Genomic DNA, 19,809 nt, shown 5'->3' with positions numbered 1-19,809 from the left:
CTCACAGTTATCCATGAGGAACACCCTGGTGAGTGCCTTACTGCCAGACCTCTACATATGTTGGCCAGACAGCTACATCCCCACACACACACACACACACACACACACACACACACACATATTTAGTCCAGGTTGTGGAAGCAGTAGCACCACACCCTGCTAGACAACCAGGTTGTCAATGAATTTACGACCTATCCTTCATTCACCTTCCTGTTTTGTGGGATTTGGATTAACAAGTAGGTTTATCCAATAAAAGCCATGACCCGGCTTCTCTCTTTCGAGCCAGAATGGCATTTTGTAGAAAAAACTAATATGAGACTCACAGGATGTGCATTGAGGAAGGTGTGTTTGTGCTGGAGGAGAAGGTGGTGGTTCCATGGTGACCTCTTCCTGTTGTAGCTGGCCTCCAATAGACTGGCAGATGTAGGCTGGGGAGCAGACAACAGAAAGTGGTTCAGAGAGGTCAGGCCGGAGTTAAAGACAGGCAGGGTGGGTCTGTTTTTTCCCTGCCAGGAAAATATCAAAGCTGACATCTGGAACCCCTCCCTCACAACACAGGAATAATTTTCAATTGTGCTATATAACTTGCACAATTGAATATCACCTCCATTCTTGATGATTTTTTTTAACCTAGTTGAAGCAGTACTGATGGTTGTCAGTACCATTTTTTTTTACTCAGATGCCGTGAGACAGTTTTTTTTATAACGATACAACAATGTTAATTTGAACTTTACAGATACCAAATAGAGATTTGACCCAGGTCCAGATCCCTTACTGAGAACAATATACAGCTGTTAGAAAACACACACATGATGTGTAAAACAAAGTTATGATAAAACAACGGATGCGATCATAGGCCAGAGGTGGCTTGTAGGAAAAACAGTCTGAACAGCAGAGCCAGCTGTGAGGCGAGCGGTCTGAGCAAAGCAGTCAGCTGTGACGATAAGGAGCGTAGCGGGAGATAAAGAGGTCTAAAGTGTTTGATTTGGCCTGGCCTGGTTTGGCCCGACTCTGGGCTGGGCTGCTAAAATAGGGTTAAGAGAAGAGAGCTGAGAAGATAAACATTTGTGAGAATAGAGAGACTGAGACAGACAGACTGATGTTGACCAGAGGTGACAACCACACACACAAACACAAGGACACTGTAGACATCGTGGTTTTACAGACTTCCCTTTGAAAAGTGCTTTGACCACAGCCGTGTGATTAACGAACAGTATCTGATCTGAGAGGAGACTGAACCAGCTCATTAATCACTCCAGGAAACTCTCAACAAAGAGAAAACAGAACGTCGTTCACTGATAACTTCTTTTAATCAGTTGTAAATAAGTTTGTTGATATTTGTTAAAGTTGTGATAAGAGGATCCACATATCACATTTGTCAGATACTCAGAACTGTTAAACCAGGGGAGAAACTCAGGTTAATATCCCACCCACCACTTGTGGGAAAACAGCCCTTACAGCTTCACTTTGCCTGGCAACCAGCCCAAAATAACAGTCTGGATTGAGGATTAGAAAGTTTTGTGAGACTTAACAGAAGTTTTCAACTCAGAGCCGCAGCTGCACCAGTGCTGGATTTGTGGTTACTGTAATTTTTGGACATCACGGCGATGGGGGTTCTCCGACAGGTCTCCTGGACAGCATTACTGCATTACCACATTGTTTGTTATGACGCAATGATCTACAAAAGGGTGGAGATATGATTTGTGCCATCATCTATCATTTACCATGGAGTAAAGGACTGATTTCAAAATAAAGGTGACCTTCCAAAACGGATTCAACTGCATTATTTGCAAAGTGATGTAGGCCTAGATTTTCAAAGGAAAAGCCCACTCATTTTTCTTATTTTCACTATGTTCTCTGTAAATTCTGACTGATTTAGAAAGGAGACTACCTGTTATTACAGAACATCATCTCAGAGACTGCCACTCAGAAAATATCAGAGCAGTCTGATGTAGCATCCTTATTGTGAAATCAGTCACGCTCTGTAGTGTAACTCATGTAGTGTAGCCAATGTTATCTGGCCCTATGCGTTGGACTGCCCCAGGTGGGGTTCGAACCCTCGTCTCCTACACGGCGGGCGACCATGCAAACCGTTGTGCCAAGAAGTCAATGAAAATTGGGTTTGTACGTCCTTTATGGGTGAGTGAATGCACCCGGACCCTCTGTTACAGTAGCACAAATAGCTTGACAGATAGCTTGACTGTATTTTTCGAAGTGGAGCATATATCATAGATCTAATAGATCTAATAGCAGGCTACTGTAGATCCATAATGAAGTGGAGGCTGGCTTTACCGCAGTGGTTAAACGTTACTTGCAGGTGGGGAGCTTCTTGCAGGGTTTTGAAATCTCGATTATTCAGAAAAAAATTACACTGACGAACAGGGAAAACAATCAGGAAAGCAGAAAACAATTACTCCAAAAAACTGAAAAGATTACTCTGAAAAACAGAAAAAACAGAGCTTTTTTTTTTCTTCCAGTGAATGCAATACGCTTTCGTAATGGGCTAACCTATGCAAAAATATATGAATATAGCAACCCTAAATGACAAAAAAATGGAAATGAAGACATGAAAATAAATCCTTAAAACATAAATGTGATAGATATTACTGAGGTAACAAACGATGAATGTATATTTTGTTGCAACAAAAATAACGACGTGTCAAATCTTTCTGTCACTGGCCAAATCATTCAGCACCACAAAATAGTGTAAAAACAGTAAATCGATACAATACAATACTGTAAATCCCTGTGTAGAGACTGTCGAGCCGAGACTCCACTGTGAGACGACCTAATCCTTTGACCTCCTCGGGGCTTCTCCTCACCTTCTCCCTTACAACACTTATTACTCCAGACCCCCCGCCTAACAACAATCTTCAGACCTGATTTAGTTGGCTCACTTTAACAGACACTGGATACATATTATTGTTCGGCTTGTTTATTTAAGCTTTAAGTAGTCGTTGTAAGGTGGTTACAGACGCTTAAGGGCAGTTTGACGGATTGCTTTGTCTGACACAGTTTCATGCTCAGTACAGATTTCACACTTGATGGAAACAAAATGTGGAAGATGCGCAGAACAGACATTTAAAGACAGAATGAAACAGTTTGCCGTCGGAGAAACAACACTAGTTCGGAGTCTTTGTTAGCAGCAATGCAAACTTAAGAATTTCCTTGCAGAGATAATGTAATATACTATGGTACTTTTCATTGAAAGTCTCCACCAAAGATTTACCTCAGAATATGGTATGGTATGTATGTTTGTGTTTGTTGCAGGTCAAAGACTCTCATAACGGGAATTTGTGGTCAACATTGAACATGTTTTTATACAGCATATATTGAGGAGGCATTTTTACTCTCATTCTTAAAGAAGAGATTGAAATAGAAAGGAAGGCTGTGCCAAAAAAAAAAAAAGGGCGGTGAGAGTGGACTGGTTATCTGATGAATGAATCAGCTTTTTAGCAAAGACAGAAATAACTAACAGTCCCTTCTCTCCTCTACAACTGTAACCAACATCAGCATGATGACATTTGAGGCAAATTACCTTCCACCTCGTCATGGTCAAATCGATTATCCTCAACATCTCAGTAACATAGACCACATTTACTAAATCAAAGTCAAACTGTCTGGTTCAACCTCCATCATAGACTATAGCTCGGATAAAGAAGCCAGAGCTCTAAGTCCGACTTCATTGTAGCTGTAGAGTCAAGACTGATGGAGAAAAAGGGAGAAGGAGACTAAATGAAATTACGTGTCGGAAAGAGGTCGGCGCTAAATGTACAGTAGATGTGGGGGAACTCTAAACGCATAGACACAACAGTTCAGCAGTATTTTGAGAAAGCAACCTTGTAATGAATCCCATAGTTCTACCAGTGAAACCAAAGCATGAACTTCGCCAGAGGGAAGACAAAATAAAAAGTCAGATTGTTTATTAACTTTTAACCATCAGTTACATTGTGTCGGGATTTGGACGCTGGAGGACAGTTATTGCTTGTGATTTGACAGTTTTGACATTGAACATTAACACAACTGGACCTTGGAAACAGAAGCGAGTTGGGACCAAAAAAACAACAGCATTTTCTACAACATGGGATGAACACGACAGCGATTGTGCAGCTGTGTGATTGTGGAGCTGCCAATGGATTCAGATAACATCAATGTAAAGCAATGTCTTGTGGAAATAAGTGAGAAGCAAGCTAATCTAATCAGATTCAATATCCCTCCTTCCCTTTCCTCAGTAAAAAATGTAGGTCAGATTTTAATATTTGTCAATAGTAATATGCAAACTCATGTTAGCCCCAACAGCTGCAGTTTAAGCTGATAAGTGGGCTCTTGGGGAATTAACCAATGTTGAGGGGTCTATCTATGAAAAAAAGTATTGGAAAAACTTAAGGATAGAAGGCAAATGTGGATAAATCCCTATGTATCCTATGGGACTCCACCCACCTGCATCATGATCTGTTCAGCCTGCTGGTCTCTGACAGGAGCTAACGCAGCATCAGGTGCAGAACCACCAGATTCTGCAATGATTTATTTCCCCACGCCATCAGACTGCTGAACTCCCGGCCCTTGATCACCTATATTACCCCCTTTAACTAGACTTATTATTTTAACCTATGTTTTCATTAGCACCTTACTTATCTTTTCAGTATTTCTATTGTGCATAGTATATCTATTTATTCTGGTGGGTTTTAGGTCAGCTTTATACATCTAAGGTAGTGCAACAACGTTTCACTTCTGTGTATAATTGAATGACAATAAAGGACTATCTAATCTAATGTGATCTAATCTAAAAGATATTGCTGCAATTAATTCCAGTGCATTCACATCATGTTAAAGTAAATGCATCTTCATGCTGGCGCTACTTCCTCCTTTGTAGGGAATATTTTACTGCAGAAGGTAGAAGTTGCTATGGTTAGCTAAACCAAACTTTTGAACAACTGCTGCACTCAGACTTGGTCCACGATGTTAACAACTGATGAACTCCATACTCTTTGTTGATGTCCCTTACCAAGTGACATTAGGGCTGCCTTAAGGGTCCTGGCAGATAGGTAAAACTTTACAGACTGTTCATGGCACTTCACTTGGGAGTGCGGCTAGAAATTCAATGTTTTACCTGATAGACAGCCATAGAGAGAGAGTGACCGGGAAGTTGGGGACAGAGAAAGAGGGGGTGACATGCAGCAAATGGCCATGGGGTGGACTGAACATCCTCTGCAGCCTCTGAGTTAACTACAGAGCCTAAGTGGTGTGTGCTGTACTGGGTGTCTCACCAGAACGCCCCAATATGAGACAAGTTTGATATGGCCCTGGTGAATCTGCGAGCAGTATAAGAGGTTAAAGACTGGATCTGTGAACCACTAACATTACCACATAATCCAGGCCAAACATCAGTACTGAACCAAGGTCAAGGACCTGGTTTCCCAGCCCAAACATCCTGCAGTCTGAGCCCCCTGAGCCTGACACTTGAGTGTCAGATGATAGACAACAGTTACTGAAGCTCACTCTGAGCACTGTTGGCGTCTGATGTTCTCCATACCTGTTGCTCACTGAGAGCTAGTGGACCACAGGTGACCTTGTGTTACATAACCTACACAGACAAGCTCAGCTTTGTGGGGCGAGGAATATCCATTTCACGTTGGGGACTCGGCTCTTCTCATTTTCTCTTTCTTCATATCAAACTGTCAGATCGCGTTTCTCCATGCAGATCTACCTCGGCCCGCCTGAAGGAAAACAATATTAGGGTATATTGGTTCCATAATAACTCTGCTACGCTCACAAATATGACCTAGTTTTTCCTGTCGTATCGCTCTGTCGATCTGAGGGGCTGCCTGTATTGAGTTAGCAAGATTGACGGGTTGGTGTGTTTGTGGGGGCCTCAGCTGCCTTCTGTGTTACCACACACTGTCAGGCCAGGCTTACATATCCCATTAAGGGGTGGAAAGAGAGGTAGGCAAAGAGGGATGAAGGCGGCTGGCAGGAAAGAGTCAACATAGGAAGAGAAAGGGATGGATAGAAGAATTAAAGTGGAAGGGGTCAGGGAGGAAAATTTGCAGCAGTGGGTGAGGAGAGGCCCGAGGGCAGAGATGGGGGTGCAAACAAAGATGGATGGAGGTGAAGAAGGAGAGTATTGGGCAATGGCATGAGTGATGATGATATTATGGTGAAGGTATTTACTGTAGGCATAAAAGTGGATGGTATGGGGCAGCCTGTTGTCCTGTAGTGGGTGTGATGCCTACCATTTGTAGCTGTTTTGATTCAAGTTGGGGCCATTGATGCATCTTATACCCCTCCCAATAAAAAAGGAAAGGACGCTTCCACAAAAAAGTTTTGTTTTAGGAGCTAATGTGGCCTAAAGAAGAGACATGGTCCTGGCTAAGGCTGCAGGTTTTTCCTGTGTCTGTCCTTTGTTTGCATGCTTGTTTGTCTATTGTGTATTTATCCTCTCTGCTCTCCACCTGCTCCACTCGGTCCCTCCTCTTGAGCACCTGCTCCTCATGATCTCATCCGCTCTACATCAACCCCAGTTCTAGCCTCGTAAACCAGCCTCTCGCGGAAATGCATTTCATTTCATTTCTCGGGAGAGTCTGGCCTCATCCCCCCTCTAAGCGTTTGGGGTGGGCGGGAGCTGGGCGGGAGTAGTAGCAAAGACGGTTTAATATCTTTGGTAGTAGCATTGACAGACAACCCCATTCAGCCAATCAGCAAGTTGGTGTAGTGACGGGGCTTTGCACCAGTCGGTCCCTGATTGGCCAACGTGCTGTGTCAATCACAGCGGGCGACGCTGATTGGCTCGGCCTTCTGAGGGTTTCAGTCCAAACGCTTAGAATGGGGATGAGGCCAGACTCTCCCTCGGAATGAAATGAAATGCACTTCCGCGAGAGGCTGGTTTACGAGGCTACCCCAGTTCTCCATTGACTTGTAACTATATTGTCCAGTCAAGCTGTGTGGTGCTGCATTAAAGCTGGGGACGCGATTTTCACAGTCGCCGCCGATTTAGAAAAGACTATGAGTTCACACTAACTGAATGGCTTCAGCAGATTTTCATGACGACTGGGGATCACACACTTAACAACTCCGCCAGATGAGGGAGCACAGACTACACGATATGTCAAACCAACTGAAGGCACCTGAACGCACCAAACTCAGTTTAAGTAACAGTTTAAGAGTGTAGTGTGTAATTTCCACAAATGCGGTTAGTTGAGTCAAAGATGGTTTAGAAAGTATATAGAGTATCTTTGGTTGAGTTAACTAGTGACTTGCTTTATTGGCGTAACGGAAGTGATTCTCCACGTGAATGCGGCTGCTAGGCAACCATGTCAACACATGTTGTGTGTAAAAGTGTAAACAAACATGGAGAACATACGGCTCGCTGCTGCTGTTGTTGTTTGCGTGGCTATCTGCTGTGAGAAATCCATTAAAAAGAAAAAACGGGTCTGGATCAAGTTGTGGAGGAGTCGACGTGTAGTTCATTTCATTTATCCCACTTCCTCTTCTTCATTGGCTGTGGGCGATGTGTTTGCGGTGGGGTCGGTAACCAGTACACACTACCCGACTGCGTCCAGAACCGGCTCAAAAAAATCAAACATGTTTGAATTGTTGCGACTGAAGTCGGGCGGCGCCTGTTCGCCTCACACACTTGCCGATTTGAGTCTGTTCCCCATCACACACGAAACAGATTTCTGCGCCGACTCGCCAGACTGACTGTCGCCAACTAATGCCGACTGGTGAAGACTAGACCCAACTGTGAATCGTGGGTAAAATTGGGCAAAAAATCGCGTAGTGTGCCAAGCTTAAAGTTTCCTTTTTTTTTTTCTCTGCTCTAGTTTTTGCATCTGAACTATCCTTAGTCTGCATCTCCTCTCTACCAGGATTATACCCCTCCTGTATACCTGCCTGCTGTTCACTCATCTCTCCAGCCCTGCTTTCCCTCCATCCATGAATTCACAACTCTGCTAGTCATCACCTCCCCAGCTCACATTTAGTGCCCACACAAACTCTGTTTAATTTCCCTTTACAATAAATCCAGTTCAATTTCCTTACTTGAGGCTGTGTTCTGCATCTGTCTCTAACCCCTTCCTGAGTTTTGGGTTGTTTTTGTTTTGTTTTTTCATTTCACACGTATGCTCAAACCCAACAAATGCCACCTTGATAACATTTGAAGCAATTCATGTTAAAAACCATATTAAATACACTTTTTTTCATATCAGGATTAGTACACCATTCAAATTAAAAGTGCATGTAACCATCTGGTGTGAGAGATTTAGTAAGTAAACAGGAAATAATGAGTATTCATGGAGGAACATACAGTTGTCACCTGATCTTTGACATATCATATTTGATATTGTGTGTGAGGGCAATGACAACCATTTCACTGTATTTTATCATGGGACCTGGAGGAAACGGCAATGGCAAGAAAACAATAGCTCGTATGGCAGGTAGAAGGGAAAGTGGAGGGGAACTGGGGGAAAAAACAAAAGGGTGACACGAAGAAGACAAATGGCACTGGGGAAAAGGAGGGGAAATGCGGCACAGTCAAAATGAAAGGTTGGAGGCTGAAGAGGAAATGTAAACCATGTGCAGTTACGTAAAACTTATGTCTACCTCTCAGTGTGAGTTAGAATAAGATGGTATAGGAAAGAGGAGGCTTGTTGAGTGGAGGAGAGATATCAGTGGATCAAGTCGTGTGGTTCCTCTGATTCTCAAAGGCTCTTTTCTCTCTCTGTGAGATACCATTATCTGAAAGTAGGCCAAAGGGAAAACACACACACATGGAGTTAATGCCTTTAATGATAAATAGCGCTTGTAGGCTTCTCTGGTTTGCATTTATGAAAGTGAAAACACAGTGTAATAAAGAACACAGGGCGCAATTTATGTTTCTATATTCTTGACTCTCAAAACTGATCTTTCGATGCCCCAAATTCCAGGTTATATCTAACATACAGTTGCACTGAGGTTCAGTTTAATCATCCACCACAGGTATGATGGGCATTTACAAAGTGTAAGCACTGCAGAGAGGCCTCAGATGTTTGGAGTAAATAAATAACAGTCCAGGCTTTTTTTATAATGTCAACCATGTTTGTTTCCCATGGTAGTAAATTATTTTAATTTGTATTTCAAAGTATTAATGTCGTACTCTAGAAGGGATTGAGGGGTGGGACAGAGGAGGTGCCCAAGGGGGTGGATCAGATAAACCTCATGCAGCATGCAAGAAGAAAGACCCCTAATTTACAAATAATAATGACGACTAAACACACATGCTGAAACATACCTTTATCTTGACAATAATTTATCACAGTAGGGCCTACAATATTTTTTAACATCCAATGCTGTGAAAGGAATGGGATATTAATGTGATACTAAGGGATTTCAAGGATTAACATTAAAATCTACAATCTCCTACAATGTAACTACAGAATCGGACGATTGCGTTGCATCCCTCTCATTTATCAATAATGCCACTGTATTGACACCAACACAGAGAGCTTCTGCAAAAATCTGTTTTGCTGAAAAACTGTACAATCATGCACAAAAGTTCTAAATTCCTGATCATTAAGTTGCAATGAGAACTCATGTTTCTGGTGGTTACATGGGTGTTATTTGCAACACAGATCAATTTGACAATCACCAGTTGTAAAATCATGACTCATAGTATTATAAACCACTTTTCTGGCATGTCCTCAATTTAATTAATCTATTATTAAAATGGCTTTGCTGGACGGTGTTTTAACATTTCCCGATAAATGACTTAAGTAAATGCATCCACATTATCACCATCATGACGTTGACTTCTCACAGGGTTTGGCACCTATGAATTAATTGAAAGATTAAGAGTAAATCTGATGCACATGTCAGGCAGACTTGTTAATATTGTGCAGATTTGCCAAAAGTTACATCAACAGCGTCGATCAATATCCTGTGTGTGGCGGTTGAGTTGTAAATGATATGTAGGAAGAAAACTCCAGCAGACCTGTTTGCCTTGTGTTTCTCATCATGGCGCGGTGACTCGGGGAGTGGGCCCAGGCTTTCCAGATGAAAAACTGTCCCTTCACACATTGCGTTAACCTGTTGCACTTTTGTTGTGGGGCATTCAACACAAAAAGATCTGCCTTGACCCTTTGACCTCTGAATGACCTGCTGAATGATCTAATTTAACCATGGCATGTCTGTCGTCTTTACTGAGTTACTTCCACATGCTTGACATGTAAACCACCTCCAGGAATGAGCCACATGTGCCAGTTTTGTCCTCTGAGATCAAACATCCTCCCCGAAAGAGAGAATTTTGTGAATTTGTGTCGCTGTAAATTTAAGAGACAATGTAACTGTTCAGCCAGTTTGTTTTTATGAGCTGATTCTTAACCCAGATGGCCTTTGAATTTCTTGTCAAAGCAACATAATTAACCATGAGTTTAAATCATATATCCAGCTGGTTCCTGGTGTTATGTAATGCATCTCAGGTATGCCTAAAATACATTGATACCACTTTAATTTGGATGAGTCAATCAGTGTGCCAGGCCAGCGCTATTTTCTTTTCATCCTTGCTGATTTTTTTTCTCACATTTACAGTTGCACCTTATCTTGATCTGTTATTGTAGTTTAAGTTCCAATGGGTGCTCGGTCCTTGAACCATGAGCCCCATTTATTGTGTGCTTTCTTTCAGGTATATGGACTATGCATCCAGAATTCTGGGATTGTTTGTCTGCATGCTGTTGCGTCCAATGAATATGTGGCCAATAACCCAATCTGTTACTACTGCATTGATGAGAAATTCATCTCCCTATTACAAGCTTTAAGTAGCATTACCCTTTTCCACTTCCAGCCACTGTAGAGTGTGTGTGTGTGGGTGTGTGTGTGGGTGTGGGTGTGTGGGGTAATAAATTGAACAGAATATTACTCTTAATACATTTAACAGTGTAATCATGTTATTTTCAGCACTTTGTTGGCACAATGGTGGCTTGGGGCTACACTTCTTGTTAGGGCTCCTCATCCAGCAGCTCAGGCTTCAAGCAGCTGTGTTTCCAATTCACTGAGCTTCACCTCCATTATGGCAAACAATGTACCACTATCCCTGTAAGAGGCAGAGGAAAAACTAAATGTAACACAGGTAATTGCTAAGATAAACCAACTAGTAATTGTGAATAGCATATAAATAGTAGAAAGCCAGCAACGAGAAAACGAGACATAAAGCTTCCTGCAGCAGAGAGCTAACAAGTGCAAACAGGAGTGCATCAAAATGAAACATACAAACATACCTGCATGATCATTTCCACTCATTAAACCGAGGGGATTTGAAATACAAGTCTACCTCAAAAACAAGCCTGTTTCCGCAGGTGACAATAATAAAGGCCCCAGTACCTGTTTGAGGAGGTACAATGTAATCGCCCCCTGGTGTCTTAATAGAAACTGTTCACACTAAATCACCATGAAAGGGAAATGTCCGACATTCAGGCGACCAACTGTGGTAACTTTATCACTCAGTCACTCATGACTATTCACAGATGTAGCCCTGTCCAGCCAAAAATGTTACTAAAGTCAAGCTAGTGATGATGCTAATGTAAAAGAGGTTTTCACAGTGTCATAAATCTCAGTTTCACTGACCGAAAAATTCCTCAAAGCCGAACCACCACAGGGAGGTGAGATGTGGAAACTGATCACTCAGGCTCCTGCTGGCCTAACCTGATGGCCTTATCTTCTGATTCATGAATAGGGTCAGTTTAAGTTCAGTTTGGTCACCTTTTCAACCTCACTAAAATGCCAAAGAGCCAATAAATAATACAGTATACACATAACTTGGCCTCACATCAGACACTTTGAAATACAAGGCTGATTTTACCCTGGTGTTTATGTTCAGTGACTGTGACACTAAGGGGACAAAAAGAACAGATTTCCTTTAACAAAAAGCAGCTTGGGTTGTGCCGTGCCTATTTCTTGCTTTGACAATATGTATTTCAAATAGCTCTTGTTATTAGCAATAGCGTTATTCCTGGAAATGCTTGGTATTACTCAATATAACTGGGCAGCCACTCAAGGCTTCCTTGCGATATTTATCCTCTAATGCCAGGCTCTTTTAGCCTAAAAACTGTATTGAAAATATTTACTCTCATCTCAGGATCAGGCCTATTCAACCTCTGTTATCATGCAGAAAACTGTTTTGGACCTCAGTCTGATGATTTAACATTATATCACTTTTCATTTACTGAACGGCACCACAACACACAATAAAAAAAACTGTCTGTCTTGAGGACTGGTTTGGTCTGGGGAACCAGTGGATCCAAAACATTCTGGATCAATTAATAACAAGGGTGGGGGTCACACTGTGACGCTGCACGAATACAATACAGCACATCTGTTAGTTAGTCCTCCCAGTGTGTGTGTGCCTGTGACATTTATTGAATAAAGGAAATCACAGCAAGTCTTTGAATTAGAGAATCATCTACAAATATGTGATGGCATCTGACTTTGTCAGATGTGATAGAAATACATAAGCTTTTGAAACAACACACTCACACAAATCGAGTTTCAATGGACTCTATGCACAGCTCCACTACTTCCTGAACTTAATGCTGCTCCTTTGTTTCCTGTCTTACATTATTGGACAAACTGATTAATCCAGGTGTGTCTGAGTAGTCACAATGATCAGACACACCTGGATTAATCAGTTTCTCCAATAATGTAAGACAGGAAATAAAGGAGCAGCATTAAGTTCAGGAAGTAGTGGAGCTGTGCATAGAGTCCATTAACATGTGTTACGGGTGAAAGAGGTACGGTCTTGTTTCTCTCTCTCTCCTTGCTCCACCCAGGCCCTAATCAGGGAACGAGACGCACCTGGCCTGGTCCAGGAGTTAGATACCCTGCACTGTTGAATGGAGTTGGCTAGAAGCACTGGCCAACTAATTGTTTAACAATTAATGAGGCCGAAGTCTCATTAACATTATAAGTTACACCTGTGTTTTTCCTGGTGTCAAAATGTCTGCTATAAAAAATGTGCATTCAGATACATTGTTTCTGCCTCTGTTTAGCTGAAATCTGAGATACGCAAGAGGATTTTTTTTTTCTGTTTTCCTGTTGACTCATGCATTCAGTGTAATATTACGGCTACTTTAACATGCGATATCAACATGACACCGTATATCATCTGTTTGTGATTTGTACGCACTAGTTCACTTTTGACTTTTGAACACATAAGCAGACAACATGTTTTGGGTTTGGGTTTTTTATTAGTTTGTTCATTTGTGTGTTTAAAGCTGCCACTTTCTCACCCACACAGGAAGGAGTCTCTGATCACAGCCCACTAATCAATGGGATTAGCTGCACCTGTGTTGTGCTGTTAGACACTTTCTCCAACACACAACTTGTTCTTCTATTTATCCTTTGATCCCAAAACATGGATGACTCATAGGATAATAAAATTTACAAAAAGCAATTACGCTCATGGCCTCAGTTGATGAAGTTTAATTTAGTTTCAGTGCTCAAAATAACTTAAAAGCAAATATAAGAGATTTTGACCTAGATTGTGTTAGCGCCGCCGCCCACGTCACCAGGTGGCGAGCAGCAACCTGACTGTGATAGATGCTGGTAAAAAAAAAAAAAAAAGAGGGTTAAGAGGGTTAAAATACATTAGCCACAACTAACCTCATTAACCCCTTGTGCCTCTGATGCCCTGACACAGCCTGACCTCCCTCAAACACAAGGTTAAGTAGCGGAGCTTTTAGAGAGGCAAAGTTGGTGATTTAGGGACTCACAGCGTGGTAATCTAAACCTGTTGACGGCACGCCCTTTGAATTTACATACAAAGCATGGCCGATTGCGAAAACCAGATTTGTGGCAGCATCAGAGCAACCGAGCCCCTCTCTTTCTACACAATGTTTGCATCTGTCATCAGTGTGGCCAATCTGTGTTCATTCTTACTCTAAGAGCAACCAACAAGGAAGATTTTAGAAATCTCAGATCTAAACACCCTATCATCACCGGAGACATGACCATCCATGCGTCCTTGTTTGTGAACCAGAGAATGAGACAGTAAACATTTGTATTGAGTAATTGCATTGACGAATTGAACAGCTCAACAGATTATTTTTCATTTCTCTGCAACTTCCAAATGTTTCAATTTCTGGTTTAGATTTCACATTTGTTTAGGGGTCACACATGTATGTGGTTGTGTTGCAGATTGGGCCGGTCATTATGATTGTGACAAAAGCGCTCAACGAGATTAACTCTAGGTGATGAAAGCTGCCCAGGTCCTCAGAGCTAAAAGCTGCAGCCTGTGCACACATGGGTCCACAATAGAGCTGAATGTGATTACGGTTTTTACAGGGTTGTCCTACTTAACTGAAAAGGAAACCACAACCCTCTAAACCATGTGAACATATTAATTCCAGTTTAAAAAAACATTTACATGTGGCCTCCACTCATTGTCACCAAAAATGACACTTTGTCAAAACACAATTAACATGTGATTTCGATTACAGTAAATATTAGTAATAATGACCAGCATGTGTGTTTTTATGTCCGTGTGTGTACAAGGTTCACACACATTCAAATTCAGAGAATCACCACCCCCCAGTTAGAAAATGTGGTGAATAGCTCAAGTTTTGTTTCTGTGAAAAATCTGTGTCTCCAAGTCTTCACTCCCAGGATGAAGATCAGGGCTAAAAATGGAGCTGGATCATTCAAAATGCCAGAGAAGACATTTCCCAACACTGTACAAAAAACAAAACCGCTTTCTCTGAACTGGATGTGCTGAAGCCAAATCTCCACTCGTTGGAGTGACTGAGCATTGCAATGAAGTAAATTGTGGGAGAAACCTCAACAAACTACAGTCAGATCAAGTTAATATCTTCACCGTGTAACATTGTCTAACCTCCGACCTCCACACAGCCCTGCTTGGAGCAATAGAGCTAATTTAATTAATTGATGAACTCAAAATTATAAAGTGTTGCCTACAAAACTGTGTTATTCTCCACTTCAGTTGAGCAACACAGGCATTTAACCAACATGGGAGCATTGTTGTTTGTTACCATCTGTGATTTAAATTCTTCCTGTGCCACTTCAATCTGAATCATGAGACTACAAGACAACCCCCTGCTGTGTTGTCATCACCACAACTGGTCCCAGGAAAGAGAGACAGATAGATTATTGTTTAGATTGTGGGATGGACACATCACTGAGCTGTGCTTGAGCTGCTGATTGCTCAGCATGAGTATGTTTTAAAAAAAATAATAATAACAAAATAAAAATCAATGCTGCATTCAGGGAATGTCGCAATGAACTTCCCATTTTTTCCAGCTTCCAGGGTGGCAGTGCACCCTGCTGTGTAGTCGCATGTAGCTTCAATTATCTAGGTTTGCCGTTTGACACATTTTGATCATTTTGCCAAAAAAGTGAAACCAGATTTTAAAAAACACACTAACAAGTTTATCTAGCTCCATGTAGCCAACTCAGCTGTATTACTGTAATTGTAACTCTAACCCGAAGATTAGCCTACATTTGGTTTTGATGGATTGGCAGAAACTCCAAGTATGTCTGGCCTGCGATTACAAACAGAGGGTTGACAAGAACTAATCATTACTCTCTGAAGGTTAAAATGCAGTAACAGCAGAAGTATCATCTTTGTTAAGTGTTAGCAAACTAGCTTCCGTAACGTAACACTATCCCAAATAATGCATCTATTAAAGTGTCAATTGGTGCATAATCAGCACTATTTTTGTTTTTCCTAAAAAAGGGAGATAATAATTGTAGCTGTCAAACTCTTATCTCTGACATGATCTAATTAGTATAGGGCACCACAGAGGTTGACAGTTCATCTTGTCGGCATCGCCCAGTCTCTTCTCAGAAGTGTGTCAGCTGCTGCTACAGGAAACGCCCACCAAGAGGTTTGAATCATAAATGATTTTCCCCTTGGGACTATAGCTGCAGTGTCATTATATTACATTAAACTGTCTTACACAAAAGAAATGTATTTTCATTTTTTAGGGAGTATTTACTCTGACATCTTGCTCTCTCACTGTTAAATTGCATTGAGGCACAGTAAGGGGTGCTCCAGTGTCCAAAGCACTGAAAGGTTTCCAGAAGCACAGGGAGCTCACGCACAGTTGGAACTGGTGTGACTCTACCAAGAGGTCATTACTGTGAGCCAGAAATCCCTGTCGCTTCTCTTCCAGCCCACGCACGCACGCACTCACACACACTCACACATAAAACGCAGGTTCCAATTTTGTCCCTTTTACAACAGCGTGGTGTATCAGCCGAGGGTCACCACAGCTGTTCCTGCACCTGATAACCACCCTGGGAGCAAAACATCAGCGCACAAACACACACTCACGCACGCACGCGCGCACACACACACACACACACACATACACACGCTTGCCATCTTGTGAGAGATGAGATAGAGAGCAGTCACTTTTCCATCGGGCTGGTCGCTGCTGAGTCTGTTTACCTCCTTCTCTGTGTGCCGCTCTCACACACACACATAGACACACACTTATTGTACAAGGAGAACTAGACAACTGGTAGCTGTGATAAATAAAGAACCAAATGAAACACAACATTCATGTGGTGTCTCCCTTTAAGCCAAATCTTGGTCTTAGCCCATCTTGTACCGATACGCGTAAACATGAACTGACATGACAATATGGATAAGGAATAAATATAAAACTTGGCATTGTTGATGTTATGTGCTGTGAAAGCATGCTTTGTTTTTCTACTCAGCCAGTTTTTGGCAGGTTTGGACATTTAGACTGTTTGTGGGTGTTTTAATTATTACTTAAAATTAATGGTTAAAAAAGTGCAGTTGCAATAGAGCTCAATGTAAAAATGAACAGTATTAGAGACCCAAGAGAATAGTGACTTGGCTCACACTTTTAGTTGAGCTTTAGCCGACATTGAGCATCGTCTCTTCCCAGGAGCAGTAGTAGTGATTGTTAAAAAGAGCTTCTGCCATTGTTTTGTTTATAAGACATGAGGTCTAATACGTCCTCTGGGCAGTGCTAAACGCCTTCAGGGCAGATTGGAGGCTACAGTGAGTTGCTTTCAGAAAGTGACAACATGGGCAGCTGGTTACCATGCTGGACTGGATAGAGACAAGAGCTTAATTTTCCTTGAGTAGAGGCATCTCATGTGGGGTTTAAAAATGGAAATAAACATATTTTAAGTTGCAGTGGACTGTGAAACTGGGGATTTCTTAAAGGAGTTGATGACCTCACTTAAGATCACTCAAATTCAAGATTAGGCGAGTGGACTGTACTGCTCATTGGAAAAAAAGGATGTTACTATTATCACTATTACCATTATTATTTTAAATGACTCTGATTGCAGAGTAATGTTGTGCAAATTTTCTAAGAAGTGAAATGTGTTTTTCCAAGAAGAATCTTCCCCTAAAGGCCACACACCCAAAATTATACCATTAACTTCAGTGACTCGTGAATTAAGTTGACATTACTCAGGTGAAACAGTGAGAATATGCGTCTGAGCCCAGAGCAGACAACCTACATCCTACACCCATTATAACTACAGCCTGATTCCACAGATCCCTCTTTCAACTTTCATGGCTGCAATTTTCTGTGTGATTACTTCCTCTTCTCCGACGATGAAAATGGTTTTCATACTCAAGATGTCACCTCGTTCTCAGACAGAGGGAGCGCTGGTATGTGGGCATGGGTTTGTTTTGTGTATTTCCATGAAGGCTCTGGGTTTCTGTGTGTGTGCATTAGTGTCTATCAATGTGTGTGTGTGTGTATGTGTGTGTGTGTGTGTGTGCGTGCGTGCAACAGCTGGTTCTTAGATCCATCTGCTGGAGTACTGGCTCTCTTTGACTTTAGGCACTGCAGCCCATTTGAGGTGAAGTGGCTTAAAAGGTTAACATTCAAGATATTTACTTTTCCCTCACTCACAAGCTCGAGCATATTTGACACATTAAGTTGAAAGCCTGAGTTTGAGAAGTTTACATTTTAATCTCACTGGCACAGGTCTTTTAAATTAGATACTGTCAAAGACTGGGACAAACATTTACGTGCCTGTTGTTCCCTTATTCACTCTCCCCATTTCCCCATTTAACTGGAAATGTGCATGGCTGAGCCCAAGGCCACCTGTCTCTCTCAGGGAGGCAGGAACCAGCTGCAATAAATAAAGTCTTCTTCTTCTTCTTCTTCTTCTTCTTCTTCTTCTTCTTCTTCTTCTTCTTCTTCTTCTTCTTCTTCTTGCAGTGGCATTAACAGCGTACTAGCCACAACTGGGATTTACACCTCAGCCTCCCAATCCACAGTCAGTGGTGTTAGCCACTGACCTATCCAGCTGAATGTGTTGCGCCCTCTGTTCCACCTCACTATTATCTTAGGGCGCTTTCACACCAACAGCAGGTGGTGGGCACTAAATGGTCCATTCGAACCAAAAGCTCTTAGTTCGGTTCGTTTTCGTCGGTGTGAAAGCATCAATCGCACTCGGGTGCGCACCAAATCAAGTGGACCGAGACCTCCGAAAAGGGGTGGTCTCGGTCCGCTTGATTCCGCACCAAATGCTGACCTCTGGTGCGGTCCCTCCGGTGTGAACGCGAACCAACTCAGGTCTACCAGTGTATTTTCAATGAAAAGAGGGTGTGTTTGGGCCCACAGTCTCTCATGGAAAAAAAGAAACCGCGTTTCACCATCTATCATCTCTGCCACTGTCAGTCTGCCCCTCCACCTGCCGTCTCTCTCGCGTGCGGTCGCACCGCGCACGCAGACACACACACTCACACAACCACACAGGGAGAGGCAGGGAGGGAGGGAGGGGGGGGGGCGCATGGATAGGTTGCGCTTGGCCACTAATAAACGGTACATATGAGCTGTATCGCGCTAATTGTACAGTGTTCTAAAGTGTTGTCTCCATTGTGAAAGTCCAAATTGGCGTTTATTTCTACCGGAAGATGGCGAAACGTCATTCAGACCAGTTTTAGTTTGTGTGTGAACGCGGACCACTCCGCAGTCTGTAGCTACAATGTAACAATTTTACTGTCTGGTGCGGACTAAATAATCGAACTAGCGGTGTGAAAGCGCCCTTACATTACATGTGTTGCTTTGCATTTCTTGAAACTGACACAGAAAACAAGATCATATGAAATGTTCTGATACTTATTACAGCAAAAAAAAAAATCACATCTATTAATTTTAACAATGATCTTGTTGAGTTAGGCAACATACTAGCCGTGACTAAGGTTCAAACCCCAGCCTCCCAATCAAAAGTCAATCGATGCCTTTACCCATTGACCTATCCAGCTGGATGTGTTGAGCACTCCGCCGCTGTGTCCTTCAGAGGCAGGAGATCCAATTTGGCTGCTGTCTCTTTAGGTACGTCCTGAACATGCAGAGCCATGTTGCAAGAGACACAACCCAGACCAAACCCAAGGAATTCATCCATCGGCCTAAGCTGCCGCCAGTCTGCCATCTCCCTAGAGAGACAGTGGGCGAGCCCAATAGTAAACTCTTCTTCTTCTGTTGATCCAGGCAATATACTAGCCAAATGGCCACATACTGTAGCCATGGCTGGGATTCAAACCCCAACCTCCTAATCCAAAGTCAACGGCACTACCCACTGACCTATCCGGGTGGGTGTGTTCAGGCTTAGACCCATTACGTTTTCTGGCATCAGGGACCAGTGGTCAGTAACAAGACTTATAATGAATAGTGTAACCCTGGTTTCTGGATGGGTAGCGTGCCAGGACCGTGGGTGTTGCGGGCGACAAGGGGCTAAATACTTCTTCAATGAAAAGGCAGCGTTACGGCAGGACAGGAAGACTTTATTTTACTTCACTTACAGGTCAGGTTCAACGACGAGGCAACG

This window comes from Trachurus japonicus, chromosome 16, assembly GCF_045865225.1.
Source record: "Trachurus japonicus isolate A0001 chromosome 16, Traja_1.0".
In the NCBI taxonomy this organism is placed as follows: domain Eukaryota; kingdom Metazoa; phylum Chordata; class Actinopteri; order Carangiformes; family Carangidae; genus Trachurus; species Trachurus japonicus.
Note: the sequence above shows the minus strand (reverse complement) of the source record.